This window comes from Schistocerca piceifrons, chromosome 3 (genome assembly GCF_021461385.2).
Source record: "Schistocerca piceifrons isolate TAMUIC-IGC-003096 chromosome 3, iqSchPice1.1, whole genome shotgun sequence".
Classification (NCBI taxonomy): domain Eukaryota; kingdom Metazoa; phylum Arthropoda; class Insecta; order Orthoptera; family Acrididae; genus Schistocerca; species Schistocerca piceifrons.
The window spans coordinates 38,339,890-38,355,130 of NC_060140.1; positions in this window are offsets into that span (position 1 = coordinate 38,339,890).

Below are 15,241 nucleotides of genomic sequence, written 5' to 3' on the forward strand. Positions count from 1 at the left end.
TATTTTATCTAGAATCGATCATCCTTTTATTTCATCAACAGCTATGTCATATTTGACATCATCTCATGCTGATAAAATGAATTTAGAAAGATATATTCTTAACAATGGAAAAATAAACAGTAAGAAAGATGAAGTACTTTATCAATTATCAATACTAGGTGAATTTTTTAAGGATTATAAAGAGATTATGTGAGAAGGAGATCTAACAATTATTTTTACATGTACTTCAAGTTCTGGAGATGCGACTAATAGATAGCCTGACTATAATAATGGTGGAGATGAAATTAAAGATACACATCCAAAAGAAAGTGAAATTGTCATAGAAGCAATGGAAATTTGTGTTCCAGTTGTTAAATATGAACGAGATTATGAGTTAGAACCAAAAAAAAATATTCTGAAAAGTCCAAAGGTTCTAATATCTTTATATGACATAAAAAATGTAGAAGTTTCCCGACTAAGTGGTAAGAAAAATTTTGAACTACATGTAATTAATTGTTATAAGTTAGTGGAATTTGACATGCCGTATTTTGTATTTGTTACATATCAGATAAATCGTAAAAATAATGATTATTCAATCACTTTAAGCTTCAGAATATGTAACTAAACAATAGAAGAAACGAAATTTTCCTACAGGAGATGTGGAATATTAACCTGCCAAATAATTTTCTGAAAACCTATAATGCATTTCTCGATTTTAACAGTTACACCACTAAAAGGAGATTTAGATATTAGTCCATATAATTTCATAATTAATTATCCGATATATATCATTAATAGGAGTCATAGAAAGAATATCGTACATTCACATAAAAGATTATGAAACTTTGTGCAACTTTCAGTGATCAACTTCCAAATGACAAACTTTGCTTATATACTTACGAATGGTAAGAAAAATGTAGCTGATGATGCACAGCACAGAATACTTAGTGAAAATTTTTAATTGTATAAATTTTTTGTTATTTAAATGAATAAAAATTAGAAGAGGTTGTAGAAGTGTTATCTTCATGTTTATAGTTCATTTTGAAGTATTTTAGAAAGATAGAAAAAATAAAAATTGAAAAATTTATTATGTCAGTTAAAAGATTATTTCCAATATTATTTATTATAATTCTTTCTAAATAGTTATTTTTATGTAGATCATGTTAGCAATTTGAATTTTTAAAACCATTTAATATTTGGCTGAGAAAATCATAAGCCCAAAAGTGCTGAGTAACGAAAATCGACTCTTTTGTTTATTAACATATTTCAATGAAATTTGGTATGTAGCCTACTATGGTGACGATTCAGATGTACTTGATGAAAAACTTGGGTTCTTGATGACTGTACGCTAACATGTTTTGCATGTATCAAACTGTTTACTAGATGCATTTTAAATGTATGAGACTGTACATACTGTAGAGTGGGACAGAAGAGAGACAGCTTGAAGGTGATTCATTGAATCCTCTACTAGGCACTTTATTGTAAATAGCAGAGGATTCACATAAATGTAGCTGTATGTGTAGTAGAGACATCTGCTAGACTAGACTAGATTAAATTCAATCTTCCGTCAACAGATGACACTGATGTTTGTTCCATCTAAATTAATAGAAGTAATTCTTGATTTTAAATTTTTAATTACGGTTTTGTAACGTTAATTTGAATATTGTAATTATCTTTACATACTGGTTTCATATCATAACTTCAAACATAATATGAAAATATTAAAAATGTAATTTGTTTACAACCAAAATAAATATGAGAAAACAACAAAATTTGTCTGTCGAAATATCAACTACATATACAAAGATGCAAACAGCTGCCTATGGGGATCATCAAACACAAAGATGCCATTGAGGGATCTCTGTCCCCTAATTAATGAAAACCGTGACAGATGTAGAAGAAGAGCAACTTTCAGGAAGTTACTGAAAAGTATTGGGAAAAAAACCTGGAGGATGAGAAAATGAGAAAACAGAAAAGTTGAAAATTTCTCTCTCGTGATTTCCTTCGGATGGCACGAAAGGTTTTGTACTTTTTGATGATGACTTTATTTATTTATCTATTTACTTTCTCAGGTTCACCAAAATTCATTTTATATATTTTCTTACATTAACCTTTCATAAAAAAATTGTTTTCTTATGTTCAACCTTTGTTTGAAAAAATAATTATTTTGTAATAGGTGAAAGTGATAAGAGAAAAATATTCATGTTTATTAATTTTTCAAAGTAATTTATGCTAATATAGGCTTTTTTAAATGAAAATATCTAAAAATACATAGCAAAAACATTTTACTAGTCCTGGTTACCTTGGGTCAGTCCTCGGGTGAGCCAGTACCAAGCCAAGTGTGTTAGGAGCAGTTAAATACTTCTACTTTGATCTGATGTGGCCTAATTGATAAATGGTCATTGGATTTCTGTCGTCTGCACATAGATCACAAAACAGTATAAAACCTCTTGTGAGTCGAGTAATTATGTTTCTGCATTTTCCTAACCCTGCCGTTCTTCTTCCCTAATACAAGGGCAAGGAAGTTGTTGAACCTATAATTGAACCATTCCAACTGGAAATTTGTCGGTTTAAAGTTAGCAAATTTCCACGTCTGGTTCACAATCCTGTGGTAGCTGTATTTTTAGAGAAAGGATCATCTCTCATAAGCACACCTTCATCGCCATACTTTCATCGACAAACGGCAAGGCAGACAACAGTCCTGAACATATGGTTTCGCCACTTACGAATTAAAACTGAGTGATGTACAGTTGACTTAGAGTGCAGTGTGCTCTGTTGTGCAGAACAGCGCCGAGTGGTGCATGCGGCACACACAGGGTGGAGCACTACTTCGTGAAGCACGCGTTGCAGCCAGTGGCCAGGGGGAACCCGGCGTGCGAGAGATGGTGGCCATCGCACGGCGCCAGGGCGCGCGTGGCGAGGCCGCTCTGCGTGACTCCCTGGACTACGTGCGCCGCCTGTCGGAGCTGCGCCGCCTCTGTGCTGGCACCGCCATCGACATCGACGGGGAGCGCGGCCGGGCACTCGTCTACCACCAGCTGCGCGCTGCCCTCGCTCAAGCCTCCCCGCCCGTGCCGCCTCGTGCCTCTGCCAAACGCGCCGTCGGCCAGGTCCACGCCCACTTCCCAGCAGATCTGCCACGACTGGAGGTCCCAGTCTCACCACCACACACTACTCGTGCACCAGCCCGAGATCACACGACGTCTACTGTCCCCTCAGCTGCCAGTGTTCGCTCGAGGCTCGTGGCTGCCACGCCCGTTGCAGAAGAGGACGTGGATGAAGATGTCAGGGAGGACACTCTGCATGCTTCCTTGCTGCTGCAGTAACCTGTTCGCTGTGGCATTGAAGAGCAGCATGTGAACCAGCTCAGTCCTTCTGTTTGCATTTACCAACGCCAAATTTGTCTTTTGTTGCCACTTTACAGTCTCGAACAGTATTGAAATGCTTATAAAAATTGTTTCGAGTTTAAACCGAATTATTAAACCCTTCTTATTTTTTCCTAGCAAGCCTCAACACTTTACTTCAGGTGTTGACATGGGAAAAAGCATTCAACTAAAAACAGATAGTTGTTAAAGGATGAGGAAAACCATTGCGACAATTTGAAAAATGAGTTTTGCTTTTATTAACTGACAGTAAAATGAGCAAAAACTTTTGTGGAAGTAGGAAATCTAGTGATATGAGTTAGACAAGCGTACTCTGAAATCAGTACACCACTAAGTTTCAGATGTACTTGAGCAATATATCTACAGGTAGTCCAGTAGATGGTTTGAGTGTGTGACACTAGTTAACACTGTCATGGCAAAAGTGCAGTCTCAGTTGGTGGTGACAAATTTAAAAATCCAAAACGGCACTCACACGAAATTTAAAACTCATGCTACCAGAAAATAAGATCCAAAGTACATTGTTGATGTTTTCATTCTTAGGCCTACCTTCGCGTAAGGCGCAATGGTCCTTGAAATTAAATATTTCCACATCTAAATTCTCCCATGGTACTTCTCAACCGTTACAATGTTCTAATTCAACATCTAAAATGTGTGCGAAAAGGTATCAGCAATACTAAAATGCAACTGTTACAATGTTACCCCCCCTCCCCCCCCCCATACACACACACACACACACACACACACACACACACACACACACACACACATGTTCGATACTGAGTGAGGTGGGGCAGTGATTATCACACTGAACTTGCATTCAGAAGGACGACTCTCCAAACCCACGTCTGGCCATCCTCATTTAGGTTTTCTGTGATTTCCCGAAATCGCTTCAGGCAAAAGCTGGGATGGTTCCTTTGAAAGGGCATAGCCGAATTCCTTCCCTAATCCAATGGGACCGATGACATCGCTGTTTGGTCCATCCCCCAAATCAACCAACCAACCAACACATTCGTTAAACTGATGTCTGAAACATCACTGTGGACTCTCAAAGTATGTGCCCTTCTGTTACTTCCATGTCTCAATTGTTATAGAACACACGTGGCTAAAAACTAACATCCTAAACAGCTAAATTACGCTACTAAATAAGGCAATGTACTACACAAACTGGACCAAGCCCCAAACAGCACAGAACACTCCTTGGATAAAATAGTATGCTAAGCAGGGAAGCACGTAAACAAATAGGCAGTCTGAATTACTGACAGCTGCTATAAGAATTAAATTACTTTCATTTTACGCCTACTCCTAGTGTGATGCACAATGGACACTCAATGGGATATTTCCACATCTACCGAATACAGGAAATCTGTCAAGTATCACAGTGTTAGTTCAGCATCTAAAGTACTTGCAAAAATAAGTCAGCAACACGATGATTGTGCCAATGTTATTTCCACATCGTGTCAAAAAACACCTCAGCAACACACTGCTTATGTCAAATGTTACGATGGTATCTCCACGTTAAAATATGTAAAGGGTGTTGAAAGTACGATCTGAGGCTTTTTTATTGGTGGTTCATAGAACGAATTGTCATCACTTGATCTTTTTACAACTTTTTCAATATGTGAAGCGCCAGCGCAGGGGGGAATATGACAAAGCATTATGTTGTACACCGTAAAAATATTATCGACAACATTCATTACTAATTACTGGTTTCAATACAAATTAATTGGAACACACACACATACACACACACACACACACACACACGTTTCACATCCTACTAAGGAAGTAAAATTATAGATATCTAAAAGTTCGAACAGTGCACCAATATGGAACTGTTCCAGTTCTCAAAATATTTAAGATCACGAGCACAAAACACATACGGCACTACTGTCATAGCTTAATTGTTCTGTAAGATTAAAAGAATACATGGCTTGCATATTGAGACTACCAATGAAATTTACAGCTTAAGCAGCACTTATAAACAACCAAAGATCGATATGCATAACACTCTTTGCACACTCAATGGATCCAGGAATTAAATATGACGTACCAAAGTACACACGGCTTGCTTATTAACTCTAACGAAATAAAATATGGGTTAGTTGATGAGCATAACTCGATCATTATACCACACATTAAAAAAACCAAAATACTCAATAATTTGTTCTATAACAACGTAAGTTATGCATGGACACTATGGACGATGCATTTAACGATGATAATAATTTGATCTTTGCACCAGAATAAACAATCTTACTCCATCACATAAGTAGTAAAAAAATAGTTTTTAAAGCTTCCTTCTAACCAGCACAAGGTCATCACTGGCACCAAAGCAGAACCAGCTTTCATCAGAAAACAAAAGAGACCGCCACCGTGCCTCCAATGAGCTCACGCTTGACGCTACTGCAGTCGCATATGGTGGTGGTTTGGGGTCAGTGGAATGCACGCTACAGGGCGTCTGGCTGGGGGCTGCCCTTGAAATAAATGATTTGTAACAGTTCGTTGTGTCTCTGTGCTGCCTCCTGCTCTTCAAATTGCTGCTACAAATGCAGTTCGATGGACCAGGGCTGTACACCGAGTAGGGTGGTCTTCCCTCTCAGTAACGCCAGGTCCTATCCAGAACCAGATCTTCTTGCGACCATACGTTCTCGCGACCACCGCTGTCAGCAGTCCTGTACAGTGGCCACATTCCTGCTACGTCTTTCTGCAATATTACAGAAGAAACATCCATTGTCTCGTAGCCGTATTACACGACCCCAATCAAAGCAGTAAGCTATTGATAATGGCGCCTTTGTCGCCTTAAAGGCATTTTCGACTATCATCAACCCACCACGTCCAACATCAAAGGTAACTAAATGCTGACTTGGGTTATATCTGTGGAGTGCGGCCAGACTAGAGGATACACACCAGACGCTGCATGTTTAGTGGAGATGAGGTAGAGGGATAGAGTGCTGTAAGCTACCTTAGCCCTTAACCATTAGAGATAGTTAAGTGACACGGGTCACACTGCACGTATCTACCCCACTGATCTCTCTGTTTACCTGTTGCTCTACAACATACAGTAGTGTTTAATACGCCGAGTCGATCACAGAAGCGTTAATCAGTCTTGTTTCTATAAGGAGACATTTATGAGATCCTTAGGACACTGTTGTACAAGAATAATATCATTAACAGGAAAATCCAGAAAGAAGAATATTCGACATAATGTAATGGTGTACAACTATTACTTATAATTTTAAATTATAAATGAAGTTCTAGGTTCACTTCGCAACTTTATATTTCAGAACTTATTAAGTAAAACACATAAAATAACACAACGTGACATTTAACACCAACTTTTAACATTATTGGCATAGTTCATTAAGAATTATATTGCATCTGGTTTCTCATTAATGACCTAACAACATATTTAAACAGCATACTTCTCCTGACAGTTGAAGCCATGTCGTTGCAAAGTTAGGTGGGGTGCCCTTATACCTTGTGGTTACAAACTGTAATAACACAAAATTTATCATCTTGTTAGAACAGAACAAACAAAACAAAAAAATGCTAAGAAGACAGAGCAAAGTCATGTTTTTCATTTCCTCTGTGGTTATTTAATCATCTACCATTAAAAAAATATACTGCTTGCTAAGGAGCTTATTGACATCTAAGTTTAATATTGAATAATCTCGGTGAAATATCTCAACCAGGGAGGCAATGCATCCTAGGTTTGAGAGCAAATCGTGATTTAACAAACAGGGCTGGTGAGAAAATCAGTATGAATTTGATTTGTAAGTGGTTTCCTATATCAAAATAGGTAAACATTGCGCTGACTCTGCAGTTCCACCCCAGTTACGTGAGGCACAGAAAAGAAAACGTTATCACACACTAAAAAGAAATTACATTGATCACAGACTGATGGGATACATGATTTTCTTCCCTGGCAAGAGGAGAGGGGACGATAGTAGCGTCAGAAAAGGCAACTGGCCAACAAGTGTAGCAACAGAGCTCGAGCTCTATAAAGAATAATGGGATTTTCCTCTAAAGCAAACGGAAAAATGCGAGAAAATGAAAGAAGATGTTAAATAGTTTCACCAGTCATTATCTGACAATGTGCATTAAAGTTTGTATAACTGCTCATAATCTCGCTACCTTCCATGATTCAGTACTCGTAGGTATGGGGATTGGGATGGCCCAGTTATTCTATCAATCAATTAGATAGATTAATCGTAAATTAAACAACGTACCACAATGGATAATGCATTGGGAGGAAACTATCAATGGAGGAGATAACTGAATGGAAGTGACTGCACCACAGTCTGACATAATCAGTAACCAGAAGGATTTCCCACTTAATTAATAACTGAATCAACGTTTCTTCGTGGATTAATCTTTTCAGGATTGCACTATCAGCTCAGACGGATAACTGACATTAGTAGCTTCGCCATAGCATTTGTGCAGGCATTCTGGAAACGCCTCACCGTGACACTCCTGCCGACACTCAGTAAACACTTCTCCATGATATGGCTGGTAGCCTACTGAAAATGTCTCTGCATCACACTGCTGGTCATTCTGCAAGTGTCTCAGCATGAGATTGAGTCCTGGGATTCTGCAACGTTCTCACAGTGAAATGACGTCTCGGTGTCCGGTAGTCTGCCTCCAAGGGACAGCTGCTGGCTTACTGTAACTCTCTCCCAATCCCATTGCTGCTGAGATACAAAAATTGCTTGGACTTTGCACTAGTATAGGCATTCCTTAGACGCCTCACCATTAAACTGATACTAGCAGTCAGTAAATGCCTCTCCATCACATGGCTGCTAGATTACTACTGGTGTCTCTACATGACACTGCTAGAGTAATTCTGCAAGTGTCTCAGCATGAGACAGCCCCTGGAACTCAGCTAGGATCTCAACATGAAACCTATTCTGTGTGCTCAGTAGTCTGGCAGCGAGGCACAGCTGCTGGATTACTCGCTCATGATGACATTGCTTCTGCGACACAGAAATTAAATCTCCTTTGAACGATTATAGGGGTTAATGGCACCTCTCCATGACACTCCTGCTGCCGCTCTAGAAATGCCTCTCCATGAAACGGCTACTGGCCTACAGCAAATGTCAGTCCATCACACCGCTGGATACGTTTTGAAGTGTCACCAGCGAGATTTCGCCTGGCATTCCGCGACGATCTCACCATGAAACCACATCTTGGTGTCTATTCGTCTGTCTGGGGCACAGCAGCCGGCTTACTATAACTCTCCATCACATGGCTGCTAGGACATAGAAATAGCTTCGTCATTGAACTACTATAGGCATTACGGAGACGCCTCACTGTGACACTCCTGTTGATGTCCAGTAAATGTCTGTCCATGACTGGGCTGCCAGCCTTCTGCAAGTGCCTCTGCATCTCACTGCTGGAGTAATTCGGCAAACGTCTCCCCATTAGACTGTTCCTGGAATTCTGCAATCGTCTAACGAAGTAACTTCTTCTGGCTGTTAATTAGTCTGTTTCCGAGGCACATCTGATGGCTTACTGTAACTCCCTCCCCATCACATTGCAGATGAGACACAGAAATTGCTTCACCATTCTGCTACTATACGGACTAAGCACACACCTCTCCATGACACTCACGCTGGCGTTCAGTAAATGCCTCTCTATGACATGGCTCCTGGTCTACTGCAAGTGTCTCTGCATACACTGGTGGAGTTATCTTGCAAGAGTCTATCCACAAGACTGCTCCTGGCGTTTGCATGTATCTGAACATGGAACATCTTATGAGTGTCCACTAGTCTGTCTGCGGGGAAGAACTGGCTTTTTGTAACTCACTCACCATTACATTTCTGCTGGGACACAGATATCACCTCGCTGTGGTACTATAGGCAGTCTGAAGACGCCTAACCGTGACACTCCTGCTGTCTCTCCAGAAATGCCGCTCCACCACATTGCTGCTGGGCCAGCGCAAATGCCTCTTCCTCACATTGGTGGAGTCAATCCGCAAACGAGAGACTATGTCTGGGTGCCCAACAGCCATGTCTTGAACGCATAACAGCTGTCTTACTGTAACACCCTCTTAACCACATTGCTGCTGGGACACATAAATTCTTCGCCGTTGCACTATTATACGATTTTGCAGACGCTCCGCCATAACACTTCCGCTATCGATCTAGAACTGCCTCTTCCTATTACGGCTGCTGACCCAAGGCAAATGTCTCTCCATCTCACAATGAAACAACATCTGGCTGTCTAGTAGTATGTCTCCGAGGCACAGCTGCAAACTTACTATAAATGACTCTCTATCACATTGCTTCTGGGGCACGGATATTGCTTCAGCATTGCACTATTATAAGCATTCTGAAGACGTTTCACCATCACTCTCTTGCTGCCATCCACGAAATGTCTTTCCATCACACAGCAGCTGGCCTAAACCAACTTCTGCATTTCAAACGTCTTCTGGGTGTCCAGCAATCTTTCTGCGACGCACAGCTGCTGGCTTTCTGTAACTACACTATGAGATCAAAAGTATCCGGACACGCCGAAAAAATAAGTTTTTCATATTAGTTGCATTGTGCTACCACCTAATGCTAGGTACTCCTTATCAGCGACCTCAGTAGTCATTAGGTATCGTGAGAGACCAGAATGCGGCTCTCCGCGGAACTCGCGGACTTTGAATGTGGTCAGATAATTGGGTGCAACTAGTTCTATACGTCTGTACGCGATATTTCCACACTCCTAAACATCCCTAAGTCCACTGTTTCAGATGTGATAGTGAAGCGAAAAAGTGAAGGGACACGTACAGCACAAAGGCGTACAGGCCGACCTCGTCTTGGACTGACAGAGACCGCCGACAGTTGAAGACGATCGCAGTGTGTAATAGGCAGACATATACCCAGACTATCACACAGGAATTCCAAACTGCATCAGGATCCACTGCAAGTACTATGACAGTTAGGCAGGATGTGAGAGAACTTGGATTTCATGGACGAGTGGCTGCTCATAAGCCACATATCACACCGGTAAATGCCACAAGACGCCTCACTTGGTGTCAGGAGCGCAAACACTGGACGTTTGAACAGTGTAAAAACGTTGTGTAGAGCGACGAATCATGGTAGACAATGTGGCGATCCGATGGCAGGATGTGGGTATGGCGAATGCCCGGTGGACGTTATCTGCCAGCGTGTGTTGTGCCAACAGTAAAATTTGCAGGCGGTGGTGTTATGGTGTGGTCGTGTTTTCCATGGAGGGGGCTTGCACCCTTTGTTGTTTTGCGTGGCAGTATCACAGCACACGCCTACATTGATGTTTTAAGTGTCTTTTTGCTTTCCACTGTTGAAGGGCAATTCGTGGATGACAACTGCATCTTTCAACACGATCGAGCACCTGTTCATAATGTACGCCCTGTGGCGGATTGGTTACTCGACAATAACATCCCTGTAATGGACTGGCCTGAACAGAGTCCTGACCTGAATCCTATTGAATACCTTTGGTATGTTTAGGAACGCCGACTTCGTGCAAGGCCTCACCGACCGACATCGATACTTCTTCTTAGTGCAGCACTCCGTGAAGAATGGGCTGCAATTCCCCAAGAAATCCTCCAGCACCTGATTGTCTGTTAGTGCAAGCCAGAGCTCTCTAACCCATGCGCCCGTCGAGCAAGTCACATTTGAACATTCGTAGATAATCGCGTAACTACCTTGGGCGAGCCAGGTAGCCGAGAATAACTCTCTTTTATCATATTTCCAATATTTCCTCATGTATAGTTCATCAGGAGAAAGAAATTGGCGTCCTACGGATCGGAGCGTGGAATGTCAGATCCCTTAATCGGACAGGTAGGTTAGAAAATTTAAAAAAGGAAATGGATAGGTTAAAGTTAGATATAGAGAGAACTAGCGAAGTTCGGTGGCAAGAGGAACAAGACTTTTGGTCAAGTGTATACAGGGTTATAAATACAAAATCAAATAGGGGTATTGCAGGAGTATGTTTAAAAATGAATAAAAAAATAGGAGTGCAGGTAAGCTACTACAAACAGGATATTGAACATTAATGTGGCCAAGAGAGCCACGAAGCCCACGCCTACTACAGTAGTACAAGTTTATATGCCAGCCGGCCGGAGTGACCGAGCGGTTCTAGGCGCTACAGTCTGGAACCTCACGATCGCTGCAGTCGCAGGTTAGAATCCTACCTCGAGCATGGATGTGTATGATGTCCTTAGGTTAGTTAGGTTTAAGTAGTTCTAAGTTTTAGGGCACTGATGACCTCAGAAGTTACGTCCCATAGTGCTCAGAGCCATATGAACCATTTTATATGCCAACTAGCTCCGCAGATGACGAATAAATTGAAGAAATGTATGATGAGATAAAAGAAATTATTCAGATAGTGAAGGAAGACGAAAATTTAATAGTCATGGGTGACTGGAACTCGATAGTAGGAAAAGGAAGAGAAGGAAACGTTGTAGGTGAATATCGATTGGGGGGAAGAAATGAAAGAGGAAGCCGCCTGGTAGAATTTTACACAGAGCACAACTTCATCATAGCTAACACTTGGTTCAAGAATCATAAAAGAAGGCTGTATACATGGAAGAAGCCTGGAGATACTAATAGGCTTCAGAGAGATTATATAATGGTAAGACTGAGATTTCGGAACCAGGTTTTAAATTGTAAGACATTTCTAGGGGCAGATGTGGACTCTGACCACAATCTATTGGTTATGAACTGTAGATTGAAACTGAACAAACTGCAAAGAGGTAGGTATTTAAAGAGATGGGACCTGGATAAACTGACTAAACCCGAGGTTGTACAGAGTTTCAGACAGAGCATAAGGGAACAAGAATGGGGGAAAGAAATGCAGCAGAATGGGTAGCTTTGAGGAATGAAGTAGTGAAGGCAGCAGAAGATCAAGTAGGTGAAAGCACGAGGGCTAGTAGAAATCCTTGGGTGACAGAAGGAATATTGAATTTAATTGATGAAAGAAGAACATATAAAAATGCAGTAAATGAAGCAGGCAAAAGGGAATACAAACGTCTCAAAAATGAGATCGACAGTAAGAGCAAAATGGCTAAGCAGGAACGGCTAGAGGACAAATGTAGGGATGTAGAGGCTTATCTCAGTAGGGGTAAGATAGATACTGCCTTCAGGAAAATTAAAGAGACCTTTGGTGAAAAGAGAACCACTTGCATGAATATCAAGAGCTCAGATGGAAGCCCAGTTCTAAGCAAAGAAGGGAAAGCAGAAAGGTGGAAGGAGTATATATAGTGTCTATACAATGACGTTGTACTTCAGGGCAATATTATGGAAATGCAAAAGGATGTAGATGAAGATGAAATGCGAGATATGATAATGTGTGAAGAGTTTGACAGAGCACTGAAAGACCTGAGTCGAAACGAGGTCCTGGGAGTAGACAACATTCCATTAGAACTACTGACAGCCTTGGGAGAGCCAGTCCTTATAAAACTCTATCATCTGGTGAGCAAAATGTATGAGACAGACGAAATACCCTCGGACTTCAAAAATAATATAATAATTCAATTCCCAAAGAAAGCAGGTATTGACAGATGTGAAAATTACCGAACTATCCGTTTAATAAGTCTCGGCTGCAAAATACTAACACGAATTCTTTACAGACGAATCGAAAAACTGGGAGAAGCCGATCTCGGGGAAGATCAGTTTGGATTCCGTAGAAATATTGGAACACGTGAGGCAATACTGACGCTACGACTTATCTTAGAAGCTAGATTAAGAAAAGGCAAACATACGTTTCTGGCATTTGTAGACTTAGAGAAAGCTTTTGACAATGTCGACTAGATGACTAGAATACTTTCTTTCAAATTCTGAAGGTGGCACGGGTAAAATACAGGGAGCGAAAGGCTATTTACAATTTGTACAGAAACCAGATGGCAGTTATAAGAGTCGAGGGACATGAAAGGGAAGCAGTTGTTGGGAAGGGAGTGAGACAGGGTTGTAGCCTCTCCCCACTGTTATTCAATCTCTATATTGAGCAAGCAATAAAGGAAACAAAAGAAAAATTCGGAGTAGGTATTAAAATCCATGGAGAAGAAATAAAAACTTTGAGGTTCGCCGATGTCAGAGACAGCAAATTACTTGGAAGAGCAGTTGAACAGAATGGACAGTGTCTTGAAAGGAGGGTATAAGATAAACATCAACAAAAGCAAAACGAAGATAATGGAATATAGTCGTGTTAACTCGGATGATGCTGAGGGAATTAGATTATGAAATGATACACTTAAAGTAATAAAGGAGTTTATCTATTTGGGGACCCAAATAACTGATGATTGTCGAAGTAGAGAGGATATAAAATGTAGCCTGGCAATGGCAAGGAAAGAGTTTCGGAAGAAGAGAAATTTGTTAACATCGAGTATAGATTTAAGTGTTAGGAAGTCGTTTCTGAAAGTATTTGTATGGAGTGTAGCCATGTATGGAAGTGAAACATGGATGATAAATAGTTCGGACAAGAAGAGAATAGAAGCTTTCGAAATGTGGTGCTACAGAAAAATGCTGAAGATTAGATGGGTAGATCACATAACTCATGAGTAGGTATTGAACAGAATTGGGGAGAGGAGGAGTTTGTGGCACAACTTGAATAGAAGAAGGGATCGGTTGGTAGGACATATTCTGAGGCATCAAGGGATCACCAATTTAGTATTGGAGGTCAGTGTGGAGGGCAGAAATCGTAGAGGGTGACCAAGAGAAGAATACACTAAGCAGATTCAGAAGTATGTAGGCCGAAGTAGGTACTGGGAGATGAAGCAGCTTTCACAGGACAGAGTAGCATGGAGAGCTGCATCAAACCTGTCTCAGGACTGAAGACCACAACAGCAACAGTTCATCGGAAGAAGCTCTGTAGACTAGCGCAAACCAGAGCTGCTCAAACCATATTCTTTTCGAACAATACGCCTTTGAAGGTAACTATTGTTTTCGACCCGTATCGATGCGATGTACTCCCTTTGCTCGTGATTCCATTGTTATATCAAATGTAGTACATCAGGAGAAACAGAATTTAGAGTTCTGCCAATTAGTGCCTACCAGATGTCTCTAACCCCATATACTTCTCCAGCAATGCACGTTTGATAATTCTTCGTGAGTCACGCAGACACGAGGTACTCCTGTTAATGCTATTTCTATTATTGCACCGTGCTTGCTATATCGAAAGAAGAAGAATTTCAAACTTTGTCGATGAGTGCAAACCACAGCTCTCTAACCCATAACTTTCACGAGCAGTGCTACTTTGACAGTTCTTCGACAGCCGCATTATTATTATAGGGAACTGCACAGACACAAAGTACTCTCATTGCTCGTATTTGCATCATTTCAGCGAAAGTAGCAGACTTTCAAGCCCGGTCAATTAGTCTACATCATACGTCTGTAACTCATTTGCTTATGGAGCAAAGGACGTTGAATTTTCATCGACACTGGCGCTATTATTTTAGGCGTGACATGTAGCCCCAAAGCACTTCACGTATTTCCTTTTTTTCATCTTGTGTCGTACATCTCCGGAATCAATTTTTGAGGCTCTGTACAATGGTGCAATCCAGTGCTCTATAATCCATATACGTCTCGATCAATGCACGTTTGAACACACATCAAAAAAAGTTTTGCATTACCACAATTCCAAGAACTCTTGAAGATAGACGTTGACTGTGGCTATTGTATCACAGACACAGTCCCTTTGACTGTTCAGAGATGTCACTAAACCGCCCTAAGATGCATGCAACCGTGCATGAGCAGCGCCCATTAGATGGAGGGGGTCCGACAGCCGATCAGTTCCAGTCGTTTCATCAGGAAGGAGGTACACGGCTGGTGTTGTCTGTAGTTCAACCATGCCAGGACGATCAAGTCAATACCGCAGTTCGATCACGTCTGCGTTGTTACTTTGTGCCAGGAAGGTCC